Below are 20,396 nucleotides of genomic sequence, written 5' to 3'. Positions count from 1 at the left end.
TTGTTATATATCCAGACCCGTTAAATTTTGAGCAAACTTCGCGTTAATCGATTTGTGGTTCCTTCGGCTGCTACTTTATTTGAATTTAAATTTTATATTTGAACTTACTGTACTTTAGGACGAAATGACGAGATTGTCTTTATCTTTTTTTATACAACTTATTTCTCTAACCCATTTGAAATAATTTTCATATATTTAAAAGCATTTATTGGAAGCTAGAATTCTTCTAGGCTTCTGGCATTGAAGGTATATTTCTGGTATCAAAATTCAAAACATTAACCCTTGAACACCTTTTTGAAGTTCCTGTACATATTTACACAGTTTAATTAAATGTAATCATAAGTTGGAAGTTTACATATTCCCATTGAACAAAATTGAAGTTAATGCAAACTGCAATTATAATTAATCGAAAATTCTTCATAAATATAGCGTTAACACGCTATATTTGTCCACGGTGGCGTGCATCCTGCATATACGTTCAGTAAATCCTAAATCAATTCATTATATTTAAGCAGAAACTTATGCTTCAACAGAAAATGATAGCTATGTTTAAGAGCACTTCATCTACTGCTAATATTTCTTGCGCAGGGATTAAAATTCGACATTTATGTTTTAAACTAAATTTACTTTAGTGCTGACTTGGCTAAGCAACTAGCTGTCATTTGCACTATGTTTGTCAAATGTGTAAATTTTATAACTGAATCAAGTGCTTATGCTTTGAAACTATATTAAACTTTTCAAATATTACATAAGACTAAATGAGAATAAATGCTCAGCCATTTGAGATGAGTTACAGAAATCGGATGATCTGGAAGCTTCTGATACAAATATGATTTAAAGTAAGAATCCAAACAATGATTATTTCAGGAATTAAAACAAAAATAATCATCGTAATATTGATAAATTTGCAGCACTCGTTTCGAAAGTTTAAATATAGAACCTCCTATACTAGTTCTGCAAATTTATGAATATTACGCTAATTTGTTCTGATTTAACTCCTCCAATAAGCTTCTGATATTCTTAAAATCGAATTGCTGATTTTTCACTTATTTATTTATTATCATTTCATTGAAATAATGCTTAGAAGCATAGATGGATAAGATACTTTCCATTTAGAGGATTTTCTTTAGTAAAAGAGACACAATAAGTTCCCCCATGTACTACATAATATCCCATGGGACATTTAGAGGAATGGCAGCTGCAAATTATGAACCAACGCAGCTGAAAATTATGAACCAAAGAGGCAAACATTGTATGCTTTACAGTGAAGTGATTGTGAATAAGCGGGAAGCTTGTACATTGAACCAAAAATTTTCCTCCTCTCTCTCTCTCTATATATATATAACAAAATATAGATCTTATATATAACAAAATATAGATGTATAACAGTGCGTGCGCGTGCGTGTGTATTATGGCAAAGCCTCGAGGGCTATCTGCCTAAGAGGAGGGATGCCTTCGTGGAGGACTTTCTATGGGAAACTGGCTCGTATACACGTTGCACATGGGGAAAACCACGAAAACACCCATGCAGCCAGCCCGTTCGCGGGATTCGAACCTCGGACCGAACTACCAGTGTTCAGCGACTTTACCGCTCGGCCGCTGGTGGGCAGATGTATAACAGAATATAGATATAACAGATTAGTTGTCTTTATAACAAAATTTAGATAAACATATTAAATTATAAGATTAAATATAGATATAACAGATTAGTTGTCTGTATAACAAAATTTAGATATAACAGATTAGGACGGCTGCTTTCAGAAATAATTGGCGACCTCAAAATTAACTTCCTCAAAATTAAATTGAGTGCTCTCCCATTTAATTCATCTGTTCTTTCAAATTCCAGATTTTCTACTTTACCTAGCGCTGCTTGAAAAGGGCAACCAAAACTAATATTAACCAATCATAGCTTGTCTGTAGAATCTCACCTACTCTGGTATAAATACGTCTGGCAGCTAATCATGTCACTTCTGCTAACTTCTACCGTGCTAATAGCTCCTCGCTTTGCTTCCCCATCTAAACTGTCTGCGTCTTAATTTTAAGAATCACTGTACATAGAAATTTATCATATTTCATTATCATTGAGTCATAGAAATATCTCGGATTTCATTATTGATTGGATAAACATGTATGGAATGGATTTTATATGCGTGGAAATAAAGACTGGAAACTCTTCAAGTTCATGCATTGTTATCTTCATCTGTAAGTCTTCACTCTCAGCTACGACAACTCTTCTATGTTCCCGAAATTATGAAATATATATATTTATATAAATCGATATGGGTTACATGATTTGATAGTTGTCGAATGAAGAACAAAGGTTTGCCCATTCCTTTTCAGACATCGATTTAATTTATTTACTGTTGACGTCAAGAGCTCACATTAGTAGAATTCTATCAACTTCAAGAAATGAAATGCTGTGCAACTCTGTAATACAATAGTTGCATGCGTTATTATTCATGAACGTCAGTATTTGTCTCCTTTTGTTTTGTATTTACTGCGTGTTTAACAAAATGGTCATTGTTTTTCAAAACATTGTATGCATTTTTAGAATTGACATTGTTACCTCCAGCTAGATTTCGGGCTATCATTTGCTTTGGACTCAATTGGATTTCTGTTAACCCATAAGTTTGAAGTGTATTGCAGAAGTGGGAATTAAACATACTGAAGAGTAATTAAAGTTTAAATATTATGAGCTTACTTTCATCTGAAACGACTACGGAATTATTGGTACTAGAAAATTCCTGCTGCAAAAAAGAGAAGAAATTAAGAGTTGATTTTCTTTAGGAACTATAGCTTCATACTGTAACATAGCTTCGAAGTTTTAATTTGCTGATTTTGTAATGATTGCCGATTATTCAAAGGGAAATGTTTGAAATCATAAAAATTATTCAATCATTAATGCTTTCTTCCCTTGAAAAAGTTCCAGATACTTTAAAAATAAAAACAAAGGGGATCATGTGTTCAGTACATTTGTTTGCATGATAACCTCCATTTATGTGTCATTGTAAGAACAAAATTTCGATCTATAAATTCACTTTGTTTCTAATTTTCTAAAATTTGAAAAAGAAATAGTTTGTAGTTTAGGTAAAATAATTATTGTATAAAATAATGAATGTGTTCAACTTCTATAATAAATTTTAATATTATTAAACACTGAGTAACAAGAAACTTAAACGTTCAACTCGCACTTTAATGTTGTTTCTGTTGGGACTTATCTCACTTGCTGGAAATTAACATTAGAACAATCCCACGAACTTCATCGTGGCAAGGAGAGCAAGACTGCAGCACCTGTCGTTGGTGAGAGCTGTGAGTTCCGTACAGGTGACAAGGTATAAAAATCATGCAAATATAAACACTTTTTGAAAGTACAATTTAAGCTAGGAATTAAATAACATACGTTTCAAGTCAATATAACATAACGCACTTGTTAAATTAGAAGTTAAACAACAAACATCAGCGTTATATTTGCAAATTTTCACAGGACTAGTTTTGGTGTTTTTGCCGATCATGAACCTCAGCTGCCAAAGCGCGAATGAACGTGATAAGATACAATGATTAGATAAGATAAGATAAGAATGACTCGACAGTAGTAAGTAAAACCATGGAAACTAGTCCTGTGAAAATTTGCAAATACAACGCTGATTTTTGTTGTTTCGACTTCTAAGTTAATACTTGTTCGGCGTGTTATTTTATCTTAATCATAATGCACTTACTCTGCGATTAGAAAATCAGCTGAATATGACCGGAAACTAGAGTATTACTGATTTCGTATCAGTAAAGAAGTAGTCCCGAGCAACATTTTTGTTTTTACTTTAATATCTGGTGATTAAACCCTGTCTCAATTAAAATCTTTAATTTAATTAATTTTCAGAAAGAAATTCAATATAGAATTGCATAGATAAATGGTGAGATACCCCGAAATCTCTGTAACGTAGTATGTATTATGCTAAAGTGATTGAAAACATGTCTATTTATGTTCATATTTTGTACTGCAAAATTTAAGGGTAGAATAGACTTTAAGGTACCCCTTGTATTATGGCGAAGTCGTTGTTTGATTTATCGCCAAGTTGTTGTTTCATTTATGGTAGCCTGAGTAGTTGAATGTTATGGAAACCCTATTGTGACGTAATCGGGTGCATGATTCTGGGAAATTTTGAATCATGGGATGTATTGTAAGCGTTTTTGTGGTGTTGTGTTGGTTTGATTCTTTAGACAGTAAAATGGCCGAATGTAATAAGATTATTTTGAAGTTTCTGTACGATTTGGAGCAAAAGGGGAAAAGAGCTTTAATTGACTGGTGTGTAAATGAAGTTTTACTTAGTAGCCATTATAAGTGTCCTGTATGTAGGAAGGATATGCGTCTAGTCGAACGTAAAAACCGTTTAGATGGATTTGAATAGGTTTGTAGGAAGAAATGTTCAGATGGTCAATATGTGAAGCGTTCGATCAGAAAGAGTCACTTGGTTTGAAAAAAGTCATTTGAGTATGATTGATATTTTGATTTTTACGTGGCTCTGGGTGTACGAAACGAACTCGAAAATCATGGTAAGCGAATATTTGCTTTTGGTAGTGCTTAAATGTATAACATGATTTTCCTTTTTTATGTTATTTTATTGTTTGGTTTAAAATGTATTTTATTGAGATTATATATTTTTTGTTTGCCTGTATTGTAGAATTTGGTGTTTCTTTGACTTTCTAAGTGAAAATATATCGATGTGTACATGGACAAAGTAAAGGAAGTGCGCAATGCAAGTTTGTGCAATTCTGGGATTTTTTTCAAGTGAAAATAGGTCGACGTGTACATGGATAAAGTTAAAAGAGTACGAAATGCCATTTTTGTACAATTCGGGGATTTTTTTTAACTCTTTCGCATCGAGAGACGACCAAATCTGTTTTCAACAAACATCGAAAACGCCCGTGTTTACGAATTTGTCTTGGAATAGTTTTCCTTTCCCCCCCTGCGGTTTCATCCATTGTGTGCAGTTTCACCTTAGGGCCGGATTGCACGTGTGAACGTCAATACCTTTCCGTATTTCTCCTTTATTTGCTTCAAAAGAATCATTGACATGTCTTTTAACAACTTGCGAAACCAATGAGCCGTACAATAACGTGGAGAGGAAAGAACTAGGTAGAAAATAAACGAGGCGTTGGGGCGGTTTGCCGTTGCCTGAATGAACGGGCGTTACGGGCGACTTCGATGCGAAAGAGTTAAGTGAAAATAAGTCGATGTGTACATGGATACCGAGTTTGTGCAATTGTTTGTCTTGTTATTTTGGCTTTGTGTAGCGGCGAGTTTTGGCGCAAAAATCGACGCTTCGCAAGCCAAAATAACGAGTCAAAGAATTGCACAAAATCGGTATCCATGTACCTCCAAAAATTGCCAAGTTTCGCCAAGGGGTACCCTAAACTATACTTTTACCAAATTTAAATGTTGCATTTGATCAAGACATAGGCTAACAGCTTTATAAACATGCTAGACATATATCACAATTAACTAGAATTTTTTAAATGCTTTATTTTCGGAGGAGATCTCAGTTAGTGGATCACGTAAAGGGGCAAAAAAATTATCTGTGGTCATATAAGTGGTTTCTAAATTGCCAAATCTGCAACATTTTGTATTCACAAAATTTACATCTGGAACATGTTTGAGAAGGTAAAAGTTTGGTTCGTCTAATGGGTAACAACGTTTTTGGCATTTTTTCCTTGGGAGCAATTTTAAATTCTGTGGGTACCTGGCCATACGATAATCTGCTTCTTCTTTCAGATTTAGCAAGTGGACATGTAAGATATATATTTATATATCTTCTTTCAACAGGGTGAAACGCCCCTCTGTGTGTAGCATAAGTGAAAGCAGGTGAATTATCGATATCAAGGACGATGGACTGCAGAAAATGGCCTGTTTCACATCTCGCAAAGTTCTTATCTTAACCCATTAAACATTTTCCTCTAGGGCTTCACCAAAAATAAATTTTAGAATAAAATAATTTATAATCTTGACCATCTTAAAGAAAGAATCATATGAGCATTTGAAAGTGTTACATTATACGTTCTTCCGTAATATGAAATGAAATTGAATAGCCGTTTAACGTCTGCTATGCCATTAATGATTTGCACATTAAAACTAAAAAATTATTTTCTTGACCTGTTTACTTAACAAATTTAAACAAAAACTTCCAGTCTATTTCAAATAATATATAGACTCTAGAAATCCAGAAATCTCATCATTCATTATCGGGAATCTGTATGTTTTGCGTATTTTTTTTATATTTTAAACCATTTACAGTTGCAATACAGTGAAGAAATCACATCTCGAATGTGAATAAAAAATTCCGTAAATATATTTCTAAACGAGCTTAATCCTACAGTATGTGAGTATTTATGATACTTGTCGAAGTCGGATAGAGTGCAAGTTTGAAACTTAGAAATTAATGAACTTTGCAAACACTACAAACAAATGTTATCAATAAAAGTAACTTTACCTCAACTGGAAGAATATTCTTATAACGTTTTGTAGAAAATCATAAGAGCTGAAGCTTACCTAGAAAAGAAACGAATATAATAATCAATAAGCATATGAAAATATACTAATTTTAACAAACACATCAACTGTATAATACTGATTCAGCCATGCAAAATAAAATTTTAACGAAAACCTTTTGGAAGGTTGGTATCTAAATAGAATAAAAATATACACTTAAATCTTTAAAATACTGAATTCTTATATCTTTGGATACACTTACAGCACAAACAGTAAAGACATAAAACTGGTAAATAATAAAAGATGTATTATTGACCCAATAAATCTGGAGTTTGAAATGTTTTTTGATTCAATGGCGGGCACTTGCGTATTCAGCAGTGGCAACTCCTAAGCACAGAAGTGGCGGCCATTTTATGGTGGAGGCACGGAGTTGGCAGTCCTTCCTGTGAAGTGACAGACAGTTACAACGACGCCTTCTCCGGGATAAGAACCCATGCTCTTCGTTACCACGGCAGGCTTCCCTAACCACTATACTATCTGAGCAGAAAGATATAAAAATTGTTCATTCACTTTTACACTCATATATAATTATGCGAACAAACAAATAGAATTTTTAAACACATGTTTGCTGTGTTTTTGTCTTAAGATGATTTGTAGGTCCTTCATTTTTTTCACTCCAGTACTTTCTATGACGACGTTTTAAAAATGCGAAATTTTTAAGCCGCCTTTTTATACCACGATGTTTTCTTCATTCTTTCTTTCCTCCCACGATGTTTTACGCGAAGATGATTAATCCTTGTGCTGTTTTCTCCGCGAAGTTTTCGTCTGCGATTATTTCTCCTGTAATCAATATGTGTGTGAAGAGAGAGAGAGAGTGCATTTCTAAAACATAAGTGAAAAATATATGCTAAATATTCTAAAATGTATCTATATTCAGCTTCTAACTACAAGAGATGACAGTGTGAGATATCGAGGAGAGCTATTATTTTAAAAACTGCATGTCGAATTTCGCTGCTATCAGTCATTTTAAGAATATCAATAATTCTCTTAATGTTATTTTAGTATAAAGAAAAATATTAGTGGAATAATGCAAAAACTTGATGCATTACTGAAATTTATCATGTAAAATAATTTTTCATTTATTTGGTTATAATTTATACACTATTAATGGATGAATTTTACATAAAAATGTTCAACATATAAAATACCGTGTTGGATATATGATGCTTTATCACAATTTAAAATTTCTTCAGAATACGGTTAATTAAAGGTCTCACTGCAAAAACTTATTGTCGATAAACTCAATAAATCTTTTTGATAAATCGTTCAGCGCATTAAATGGACAATATTTTCCTCCACTGCAATTTTATTTTTCAGAAACACGTATTATGAATAAAAATGTAAATTCTTTCAAACCATATTTTATTTAAGATAATCAGTGCCAATATTTTATATCTGAAAGCTTGTATGATAAATAAGCAGAAAATAAATTTAGTGAAATGAATGTGCAATAATTTAGAACAAAATAAATGAAAAACTACTTTTGTGTAAACATTGTAATATATTGTTTTTGACTTTAATCTCTCAAAAATATATATTATGAACAAATTTTCTTTCAAAATGAAATCATATTAAAGAAGTAAAAAATAATGTATTTCGAATATAAATTTGAATTGGGGTTAGTCACCATTTATTCAGTACATCCGAAGCCATTATTTCATTTTGTTATGCTGACTTGCGCGATAATTTAGCATAAATGAAAGAAAATGCTTTCTTTCGAAAGTTTTTTTTTTTTTTTTTTTTTTGTGTGTGTGTGTTACAATATTTAAAAGTGTTAATATTAATGTTGTGTAGCGAATTTAAATTAAGGGATTCATAAAAATCAAAATTTTAATTTGTAATTATTCAAAATTTGAGCTACACAAGTTTGGTTATATCCTTTTTCGGCCTATTAATTCTAGTGTAATATATTTTGGCTTTCCGAGTTTACGCGAACTGCGTCGTCAATCTTGTACACGCAAACAATGGATAGGTGATTTTTTCACGTAATAAATTCAGTTTTTCATGTCAAAAATTAATTTGATTTCTTAGTATTTAATACCATTAGTTGCAGAAAAATTAGCTCTTAAATTTGGCATAACTTTCGTTTTTCTAACTTTAATTGCATATCAGTTATGAGCTTTAATTGGTAAATTTTTCTTCGTTTGCTTGTGATTTAGTTAAAGGGGGATGAAATGCCCTCTTTCCGGTTGAAAAGTCATTTTTTCGGAGTTTCAGCGTTCTTTCGTTGGGACCCTTTGCAGGGTTGTTGAAATTCCTAATTTTCCCCTGTCACAGGTGGTGTTTATTTGGCGAGGATTTGGCGACATGGAATTTCCGTTGAGATTTCAAAGTAGTGGATTTGGCGAGTTTAATAACATGAGGGTATGCTGTTGTTGCAACTATTTTAACTTTCGGCGAAGAGTGGGTTGTGCCAACTTGGCAGTCCGACGTCCTCCCTTTTAACGGGATGCTTTGAGGGACAAGGTCACTTTTTCTGCACTTTTGACTTATCATCAGACGCTGTACTCGCTGGCAGATGAAGTTTTTTTGGAAAATGCATTTTCCCACCTTTGGATCTACGGGCTTCTTGCCCTTGAGTTTTGAACGAGGGACTTAGTTTTATGCATCATGTCCTCGACTAAATTATTGTCTCATCAACTTTTTTTTTATGATTGAATATGAAGTTACTCAAAATATAATTAAAATAGAAAAATGCAACGAAAGGTGATGCCTAGTAATGGTGCCGTTAAGAAGAAAATTTCAGTCTCTCCTCCACGAATAGAGTCTTCATCTGTCTCGATGTTTCTTCCACGCCTTTAAGAATTATTTTCCGCTATGCAAGAAATTCGTTCTCCACGAATAGAGTCTTCATCTGTCTCGATGTTTCTTCCACGCCTTTAAGAATTATTTTCCGCTATGCAAAAAATTCCGTCACTGCTAGCTCCGGGGTCGCTACAACATAATGCATCACTTGGCTTGAACAACGACTAACTTCAATATTGGATTGTAAATGAATTATCAGAAGAACTTGGAACCTCCATAGTGCATCCTAAATCAACTAGAAACTTCTCGGCTCCATTGAAAATTCTTCTACATATGAACTCTTCTCCTTTTCCACCACGTTTGGCAGCCGTCCTCCTTGGCATCACTGATAATTTTTTTTAAATATGAGGGTATTCTCCTCCTCCTATTCACTTGCCGCCTGTGATTTCTCAGATAGGTGTTTTTTGTTTTCTTTTATTTGTTGGTCTGATGTTAAACAAAATTTCTGTAGTTAATAGTTATTGAAATAACCTAATTAGTGGCATTAAAATATTGTAGTTGAGTAAAATAAGATAATTCTAATGTAATCATTATGTTCGTCCTTAAGGTAAATTATTAGATTGGCTAAGGAAATATATCCTTATTTAAATTATTTAATTGAAACGGTGAATGTATCTTAGTTAGATTGGTTAAGGAGTTATATTCTCTATTAAATTCTTTAATTGAATTTGTGAATTTCTTTCATGGTGAGGATTGATTGGTAAAGGTGTCATTATTTGAGCTTCTTTGCTCCTCTTAGGGGCTAAATTGCTTGTAGGATGTAATAACCTGATTTTAATTAACATTTTACCCGGTTAAATCATTCTTTTTGAAAATAGAAAGTTACTATGTGCAATAACCTGAATTACATTGGTATTGATTATTCTGTGTGAATTTTTTTTTTTTTGGAAAGTATAACTTGTTAATTATTCTCTTTCTTTTCTCCCCGGGGAGGGTATTGTTAATTTATCCAAAGTTTTATCTGTTTGTGTTTTCCTGAATGTAATAGAAATAATAGTTTGATATTATTGAGTCTAAGATAAAAGTAATATTACTCTGTAGGGGTATGCATTTGTAGAAAGCAATATTTTACAGTTCAGCTTGAATATAATTTGCTTACTAAGTTAATTTTGCATTGTGTAATCATCAATATGTTACAGTTCTGATTGAATATAAATTGCCTTCAAATTAATGGATTAAGTAATTCTTGAAGAATTTAATAAATAGGCTCACTTTTCTAGATCAGTCAATGTTTATTTATTTCTTTTTTTGTGTGTGTGCTCATGATTTTCACCCGTCTCTTTCTGAAATTGATTTCAGGGTTAATCCGAAAACACAACGCAAATGTACAGGTCTTATTGATATTAGTATATTACTGTTGTTAGAAAATTTTAAGTGTTTTGTCAACTGAGTAGGAAACCTTTTAGGTACCTTGCCTTTAGGATACCATAACAATTTTTGGTACCCTTTTTTTAATTAAAACACCATAACATTTTTGGTGCCGTGAACCTTCGAACCAAATTTTAGCACTTAACAATTTTTGTTGTGCTGTTTATTTTTGCATCACTTTTGGCTTGCGCTTATAGTGGAACTTAATTTTGACTTGAGACTGGTGATTGTCATGTGTACTATTGCATATTTATGTGAAAGTTTTCTTCCACATGTCTAGGCTTTTTGCTGAAACCCTACTCGTTAGTTAGTTACAGTGACAGGCCTATACAGTGGTCGTATTACTGTGCTTATTTTATACTTATTTTTTGAGGTTGCATTCCAGATATGTACTACTGATACACATTTGGACTTTAAATCTATTGTATCCAAACACAAACATTTTCATGCAGTACCTGTTTAGTTAAGTATTTTCTTTTTGTGCAAAATTTTGTATTGCATTTTTACATATTGATTTTGAGGATTACTGTTTCACACTTTTGCAACTGTATGTTTGCAACATAAGGTTAAAAGGCAAGCGTGTTAATCACACATTGGGATACATCCCTACTTTATGTGCTGGCAATTGCAGATCGCAGTTTAAAATGCCAAAGAAAGTGTGAAAACGAGCAGCCAGAGCGGCTAGTAATAGTGCAATAGACTGGGAGGAGAGTCAAGAAGTAATGGCTCTATCAGTTTTTGGTTCTGATCCTCTGGATTCTGTTCCTCTGTTCTCAGGTGCAGACAAGGGAATTAGTCTGAATGACTTCTTAGATGGGATTGATCTCATTGCCACTCATGTGGGTTGGTCAGATGAAGACAAGTTAACAGTGATCAGAGTCAAGGTGGCAGGTGAGGCTGCAGAATTAATTAGGAATAATCCTAGGTTAAAGAAAGAAGCCAGTCTTGACTATGTTGTGAAAGCGTTGTAAGAGAGTTTCAGTTCAGTGCACAATTTGCACTCTAACATCCGTGCTCTTATTCAGGCTTTTCAGAAACCACACGAATCAGTGCGACAATTTGCAGCACGTATAGAGGCTCTTTCGTACAAAACTGTACCAGTGGAAAGAAGCAGTGACCCTGCAGCAGAAGCACAGAGGCAGGATTTATTTCTGTCAGTGTTTATCGAAGGATTGCAGTTGCATTTGCGACGCTTGTTGCTGCCACAGAATCACAAAACTTTTGCATCTGCTAAACAGCATGCAATTATTGAGGAAGACATGTGGGCTAAGAGCCATGCTAGTAGTGATTTTGCAACAGCTGAGGTTAGAGCAGTGAATGCTGCTAAGCCAGCAGTCGAGAAGTCAGTTACAGCACCATCAGTAACCAACTCAGAGCTCACTACAGCTATTAAGATGCAGCAGGAAAATATAGCTCAGCTTACAAAAAAGATGGGCTCTCTCCAAACACAGGTGCAGAGTTTAATATCACAAGGTACTCGTTCAAGACCCATACAGCCTCGTTGTTACAGATGCAACAGAATAAGGCCTGTTTGCAGGGACTGCTATGCGAATATTGTGCCTAATCAGCACTCTAGACAGGGTCAACAGAGATTTCGAAATAACCAAACAGCCAGGAGACATCCTAATAACACCACACCAGCTGTTTCGGGTACTCCAAATACTACAAGTGTGGCTACAAATGCTTTGAATCCCCAAGAACCAAGTTTTAATTTAAACTAATTCAGGGTGGGGAGAAACCAGTCTCCGTTTCGTCTCCTAAAACCCTTTTGGAGCTGCCATCGGTTTTTACAGTATCCACTAGGGAGGCGTCTTTGCCTATTGTTGAGGGATCTATTTTGGGGAATAAAGTAAAGTTTTTATTGGACTCAGGGGCAACTGTAAACATCTTAGAAGCTAAATACATGCAATGTTTTGGAAATAAAATCTCATTGGATTCATGTAACATATATTTAAAGGGTATTGCTGCAGAAAAAGTAAAAATAAATAAGAAAATGAACTTAACAATAGAATTTCAACAACAATATTTTGCAACAGAATTTTTAATTACTGACACACCTCTTTCATCTCAGTATGGTGCTTTATTGGGAACTAAATTTCTTGCAGACAACAATATGCATTTGGATTTCTCCACTTCTCAACTCTTAGGATCAAATATAATTCTTAAATGGAATCTAAGTCAGCCTAGTGCTATGAATAGTAATGTTTTCTCAACTTCAGTTTCTCAGTCATTTTGTTACTCTGTAACCAAACATAAATTACCACCTTTCTCTGAAAATATCATTAAGCTCACTGCTCGTTCTGAAAATTTTACTACTGATACTGTCTTAATTGAACCTTTAATAGAACATGCTCAAAGTCAATTTTCCATAGCCAGGTCAGTTAATCAGACTTCTTCATCTAACGAATTTTATGTCAAAATTGCAAATTTTTCACCGAATACACTACATCTCAATAAAGCAATGAAATTGGCCAGTGCCCAACCTGTGAATGTCATCACACATAACTCTGAACTGGTAAACAATACCACTATAGAAACAGCGGAGGATTTCGCGTCTTGGGGTGGTGAATTTGATCTTACACATTTACCTGAGCAGCAACAACATTTATCACACCTTCTCAATCAGTATAGTAACATCTTTGCTGCCTCAGTCACTGAGTTAACAGGGTGAGACACCATCTTACACAACATCAACTTGCGTGATAATATTCCTGTTAGGCAAAAGCCTTACAAAGCACCTTACCATCTCAGGGATGAATTAGATAGACAGGTGGCAGACCTGCTTGAAGCCAACACCATTCAAGAAAGTGACAGCCCTTACAGTGCTCCGGTTTTATTTGTTAAGAAAGTGGATAACACCTACCGTTTAGTCACTGACTTCCGCAAGATGAATGAGAAAACGATAGAAGACAGTTTTCCTCTGCCTTCCATGATTGAATTGATAGAACAGTTAGGAGATTCGAATTATTTTTCCACACTTGATTTAACTTCAGGGTTTTTCCAGATGAAAATTCATCCTGATGACACCTTCAAAAGTGGTTTCTCGACTCCTTCTGGGCACTATGAGTGGTTACGAACACCTTTTGGCATGCGAAATGCTCCTGGTTCCTTTCAAAGGTTGATGTCTATAGTTTTGGACAATCTTTCACCATTAAAAATAGGGATTTGCATTGATGATATTGTCATTGCTTCTAAAACTTTTGATGAACATTTGGAAAAATTGAAGTTAGTTTTTGATAGACTAAAACAGCATAATTTAAAACTTAAACCTTCTAAATGTCATTTTCTGAAAGAACAAATTACGTACTTGGGATATAAAGTTATCAAGGTTATTATACAGCCTGATGATAAAAATTTAAAGACCATTCAGAGTTTTATTACACCTAAAAATAGGAAAGAAGTTAGGCGATTTTTAGGCCTTATTGGCTTTTACAGAAGGTTCATTCCAAATTCTGCCCAAAAGGCACTTCCTTTAACTCAGCTCACTAAAGATAAAGTTCCATTTTATTGGTCACATGAAGCTCAGCATGCTTTTGATATTCTAAAAGCTGAACTTCTGAATGAACCCATTTTGGCTTTACCTAATTTTCTTAAACCTTTTTCCTTGTGTACAGATGCTTCTGATTATGCACTGGGTGCTGTCTTGTGTCAAGAAGATTCTAACGGTTTCCAACATCCAATTTGTTATGCTAGTAGAAAATTAAAATGTCCTGAAACACGTTATAGTACTGTAGAGAGGAAAATTTTGGCAGTTGTTTGGGCCACAGCACATTTTAGACAATATCTTCTTGGTAAACCATTTACAGTATATTCTGATCAAGCTTCATTATCTCATGTTTTAAAACTTAAAGATCCCACTTCTAGAATTGCACGTTGCATTATGGGTTTATCCCAGTTTGATTATAAGATTGTTCACAAACCAGGTAGATTAAATTTAACAGCAGACTATTTATCTAGAGCAGTAAATGTTACACAGTTAATTCAAACTTCCATTACTCCTGAATTGTTGGAATTATTCAAAAAAGAACAAGCTTCTGATCCTTATTGCCAACAGATTGTAAATGATCTTAAGAATAATAAGTCTCCTACACCTAATTCTCAGATATTTTTTGTAAAGGAAGATGTTTTGTATTGCAAGTACAAGAAACCCAAGTCACGTTGGCAGAAAAAAGATAGACTAGTTGTTCCTAAAACACTAGTATTAAGAATTTTGCAGGAGCATCATGATTCTCCTACTGCTGCACACTCAGGCTATCACAGAACACTTCATAGGGTTCAAAAGTCTTTTTTCTGGAAGGGTATGCATAAACAGGTGCACAATTACATTAAGTCCTGTCACTCCTCACTGTCCAGAGGAGGGGTCATAGACCTGCTCATAAGGCTCCCCTTATGAGAATGCCTATGGCTAACCGTCCCATTGAGCGAATTGCGATGGATATAGTGGGTCCCCTTCCAGTTACTACGGCAGGCAACAGATATATTTTGGTCGTAACTGATTATTTTTCACGATGGCCTGAAGCTTATCCTTTGCAGGACACTACATCCATATCCATAATTGAGAAATTAGAACAATTTATTTCAACTCATGGTATACCTCAACACATTGTTACAGATAAAAGTACTAATTTTATTTCTCAAGCTATAATGGAAGTTTATAAGAAATTGGGGATTACTAAACATACTACTACGAGTTATCATCCACAGTCTGATGGTGTAGTAGAAAGATTAAATGCCACTTTAATTAATTCACTTAGCCACTTAATTTCTCAAACTCAGGAGGATTGGGATAGACATCTGCCTTTTGCCTTATTGGCACACAGAACTGGTCGTCATAGTGCACTTCAGGAATGTCCAGCTTTTATTTTATATGGCAGGGATTTGTGCTTACCATTTGATTTATTATTGCAAACAATTTTAGAACTTCTGATGACACAAACAATTATTCTAAAGATTTGGTTTTGAGATTACAAAAGGCTTTTAAATTAGTCAATCAGAATTTAACAGAGGCTGCTGATAAGCAAGAAAATTTACGTGTAAAGAATTCTCATGATAAGGACATAAAAGTGGGAGATTTGGTGTATTTATACACTCCAGTGGTTCAGCCAGGTATGGCTAGAAAACTCTCTAAATTGAATCAGGGACCTTTCAGGGTTATTGAGAAAGTGACTCAAGTTAACTATAAAATCTCTTCAATTACAAATCCTGATCGGATTCAGACGATACACGTGGAGAGACTCACGAAGGTACCAGAGAGAATTATTTTTCCCACACTTCAAAAGGATGACTCAATTTTGACAGATAATGTAAAGAACTCATCACACGATTCACCTTACCATCTAAGGCCTAGAGATACACATGGTTTTGTGTCGAAAAAGTGAAATGAAATATTTTGAGAAATAGTGTGTTTTGTATACAATTTTGGTTAAATTATTATTTGTTTCTGGTAATTGTATTCTTGTAGCTAAATTTTATAATCAATTAGTATAGCTGTGTAGTCTTCTTGGCTTATCATTGGTCGAGTGTTGCATTTGGATTTTACATGTTTTGGCATGTGAGGTTGTGATCAAGTTGTCTTGGCTTGGAACTTTCTAGTCTCAATAGCCCAGGTTTGTTTTTTTTTTTGGAGGTTTTGTTGGGCTGGGCCCCGCTTTTCTCCTCTTCTTAAGTTCAAAAATTTTTTTTTCTCTCTCTCTTGAAATCCCTTAGCCATGGTAGTCGGGATTTGTTTCGGTTAGAATTTTTTTCTAGATAGTTTTCCAGCCAACACTTCGTGGTGATTGTCTTCTGTTCTTCTTAGTGCAACTCGTTTTAGTTTTCTTATGCCAAGGATTTATTAGTAGTTTAGTCTGCGCTGTACAGTCGCGGTGTTTATTCGTTTGCCCTCTCGTATTGGTGGGGTGTCAGTTCTTAGGGAAGTGAAATTCTGTGTGTTAGGGATTATACGGTACACTTTTTCCTTAAGCGTACTTTTGAGTTGATATTGTCACTTCAATGGGTGATTGCAAGAACTAGTTTGTTTACATTTTGTGTCAAGCGCCAGTAGCTCTTGAATTGTTTTGCTTTAAACACTCGTATACTCAGTGGTGTTTGTTTATTTACATATATTTTGTTTTACACACTTTTCACTTGATTTGCCTTTGGGGGGTTTCGTGATTTTACATTTTACTTTTCACATTTTATTTTAGGGCGTGTCACGTGTTGTTTGACAACACTTGTATTTTGTTTTGATGTATGCTTGTTGTGTGCCAGGGACACTTCTTGACCCTCTTACTCGGTTCATTAATGGATCTTTGCTAACCATACAATTATGGTAGGATTTGGATTTGCTAACCATACAATTATGGTAGGATTTCGATTTGCTAACCATACAATTATGGTAGGATTTGGATTTGCTAACCATTGTTTTGGTAGGATTTATATTTGCTAACCATGACTCATGGTAGGATTAATTATAAATAGGTATATGTATCCTTCTTTGTGATTAACATGTGGTACCATTATGTACTCTGATTTTTTTTCTCTTCGTATTTAGTAACTTATGTAAACCTTTTTCATTGTCTGCGGGTCCTAGCGAATTTAATTTAAGTGATTCAAAAAAATCAAAATTTTAATTTGTAATTATTCAAAATTTGAGCTACACAAGTTTGTTTATATTCTTTTTTGGCCTATTAATTCTAATGTAATATATTTTGGCTTTCCGAGTTTACGCGAACTGCGTCGTCAATCTTGTACACGCAAACAATGGATAGGTGAATTTTTTCACGTAATAAACTCAGTTTTTCATGTCAAAAATTAATTTGATTTCTTAGTACTTAATACCATTAGTTGCAGAAAAAATAGCTCTTTAATTTGGCATAACTTTCGTTTTTCTAACTTTAATTGCATATCAGTTATGAGCTTTAATTGGTAAATTTTTCTTCGTTTGCTTGTGATTGAGTTAAAGGGGGATGAAATGCCCTCTTTCCGGTTTAAAAGTCACTTTTTGCGAGTTTCAGCGTTGTTTCGTTGGGACCCTTTGCAGGGTTGTTGAAATTCCTAATTTTCCCCTGTCACAGGTGGTGTTTATTTGGCGAGGGTTTCGCGACATGGCATTTCCGTTGAGGTTTCAAAGTAGTGGATTTGGCGAGTTTGATAACATGAGGGTATGCTGTTGTTGCAACTATTTTAACTTTCGGCGAAGAGTGGGTTGTGCCAGCTTTGCAGTCCGGCGTCCTCCCTCTTAACGGGATGCTTTGAGGGACAAGGTCACTTTTTCTGCACTTTTGACTTATCATCGGACGCTGTACTCGCTGGCAGATGAAGTTTTTTTGGAAAATTCATTTTCCCACCTTTGGATCTACGGGCTTCTTGCCCTTGAGTTTTGAACGAGGGAATTAGTTCTATGCATCATGTCCTCGACTAAATTATTGTCTCATCAGTTTTTTTTTATGTTTGAATATGAAGTTACTCAAAATATAATTAAAATAGAAAAATGCAACGAAAGGTGATGCCTAGTAATGGTGCCGTTAAGAAGAAAATTTCAGTCTCTCCTCCACGAATAGAGTCTTCATCTGTCTCGATGTTTCTTCCACGCCTTTAAGAATTATTTTCCGCTATGCAAGAAATTCCGTCACTGCTAGCTCCGGGGTCGCTACAACATAATGCATCACTTGGCTTGAACAACGACTAACTTCAATATTGGATTGTAAATGAATTATCAGAAGAACTTGGAACCTCCATAGTGCATCCTAAATCAACTAGAAACTTCTCGGCTCCATTGAAAATTCTTCTACATATGAACTCTTCTCCTTTTCCACCACGTTTGGCAGCCGTCCTCCTTGGCATCACTGATAATTTTTTTTAAATATGAGGGTATTCTCCTTCTCCTATTCACTTGTCGCCTGTGATTTCTCAGATAAGTCTTTTTTGTTTTCTTTTATTTGTTGGTCTGATGTTAAAAAAAATTCTGTAGTTAATAGTGATTGAAATAACCTAATTAGTGGCATTAAAATATTGTAGTTGAGTAAAATAACCTAATTCTAATGTAATCATTATGTTCGTCCTTAAGGTAAATTATTAGATTGGCTAAGGAAATATATCGTTATTTAAATTATTTAATTGAAACGGTGAATGTAACTAAGTTAGATTGTTTAAGGAATTATATTCTCTATTAAATTATTTAATTGAATTTGTGAATTTCTTTCATGGTGAGGATTGATTGGTAAAGGTGTCATTATTTGAGCTTCTTTGCTCCTCTTAGGGGCTAAATTGCTTGTAGGATGTAATAACCTGATTTTAATTAACATTTTACCCGGTTAAATCATTCTTTTTGAAAATAGAAAGTTACTATGTGCAATAACCTGAATTACATTGGTATTGATTATTCTGTGTGAATTTTTTTTTTTTTTTGGAAAGTATAACTTGTTAATTATTCTCTTTCTTTTCTCCCCGGGGAGGGTATTGTTAATTTATCCAAAGTTTTATCTGTTTGTGTTTTCCTGAATGTAATAGAAATAATAGTTTGATATTATTGAGTCTAAGGTAAAAGTAATATTACTCTGTAGGGGTATGCATTTGTAGATAGCAATATTTTACAGTTCAGCTTGAATATAATTTGCTTACTAAGTTAATTTTGCATTGTGTAATCATCAATATGTTACAGTTCTGATTGAATATAAATTGCCTTCAAATTAATGGATTAAGTAATTCTTGAAGAATTTAATAAATAGGCTCACTTTTCTAGATCAGTCAATGTTTATTTGTTTCTTTTTTTTGTGTGTGTGCTCATGATTTTCACCCGTCTCTTTCTCAAATTGATTTCAGGGTTAATCCGAAAACACAACGCAAATGTACAGGTCTTATTGATATTAGTATATTACTGTTGTTAGAAAATTTTAAGTGTTTTGTCAACTGAGTAGGAAACCTTTTAGGTACCTTGCCTTTAGGATACCATAACAATTTCTGGTGCCATTCAAAAAAAATTAATTTAAAACACCATAACATTAACACTTTAATATATTGTTGCGTGCGTACGGGTTCGTTATGAAATGAATGCACAAGTCCGATGAAAAATGAACAAAAAAAAATTTATTATTATCACAACAAAAATGCTTAAATCTTCTCAAATTATCATGCAGTATTACAATATCTCACAGTAGTTATCTTTTAACTACTCAAATGTCCAATAGAACGCAATTAAAAACAGCTAAAGAACGCTAATCCGCGAATTCGCTACAATCAACAAGAGCAGTTTTCTAAACAACAACAAACTAAGCAACTACTACAAACTGAGATGTTTTTCCCTTTTATAAGATTTTAAAATCACGCGCTAGAATTTTCCAGTACTTTCTCGAAATCAAAAAGAGATATTTATTTATTTAACGCACGCGCTCTTGTATTTTTAATTTTTCCGGCTTAGCTTTCTTTTAATATTCGTCACGCGCTGCACTGCGCGAGAAATAAAACCATTTAATTTATAATTGAACTAACATTAGCTTTTTAAATACCAAATTCGTAACACTGCCCCCTTCCCAAGGACTGCACGTCCCGGGCAGTACAATCCCTGGACAGGAAGCAAACTTACAACTGTGGCATAAATGCAACTGAGGCATAAACATTACATTACAATTTCAAACAATATAAACAATAAATGCAATAACTAACTTAAACAAATCAAATGCTATCAAATACTAAATACAAAACA

This window comes from Stegodyphus dumicola, chromosome 3 (assembly GCF_044657685.1).
Source record: "Stegodyphus dumicola isolate Sdum_Otavi_A_Nest chromosome 3, ASM4465768v1".
Classification (NCBI taxonomy): Eukaryota; Metazoa; Arthropoda; class Arachnida; order Araneae; family Eresidae; genus Stegodyphus; species Stegodyphus dumicola.
Note: the sequence above shows the minus strand (reverse complement) of the source record.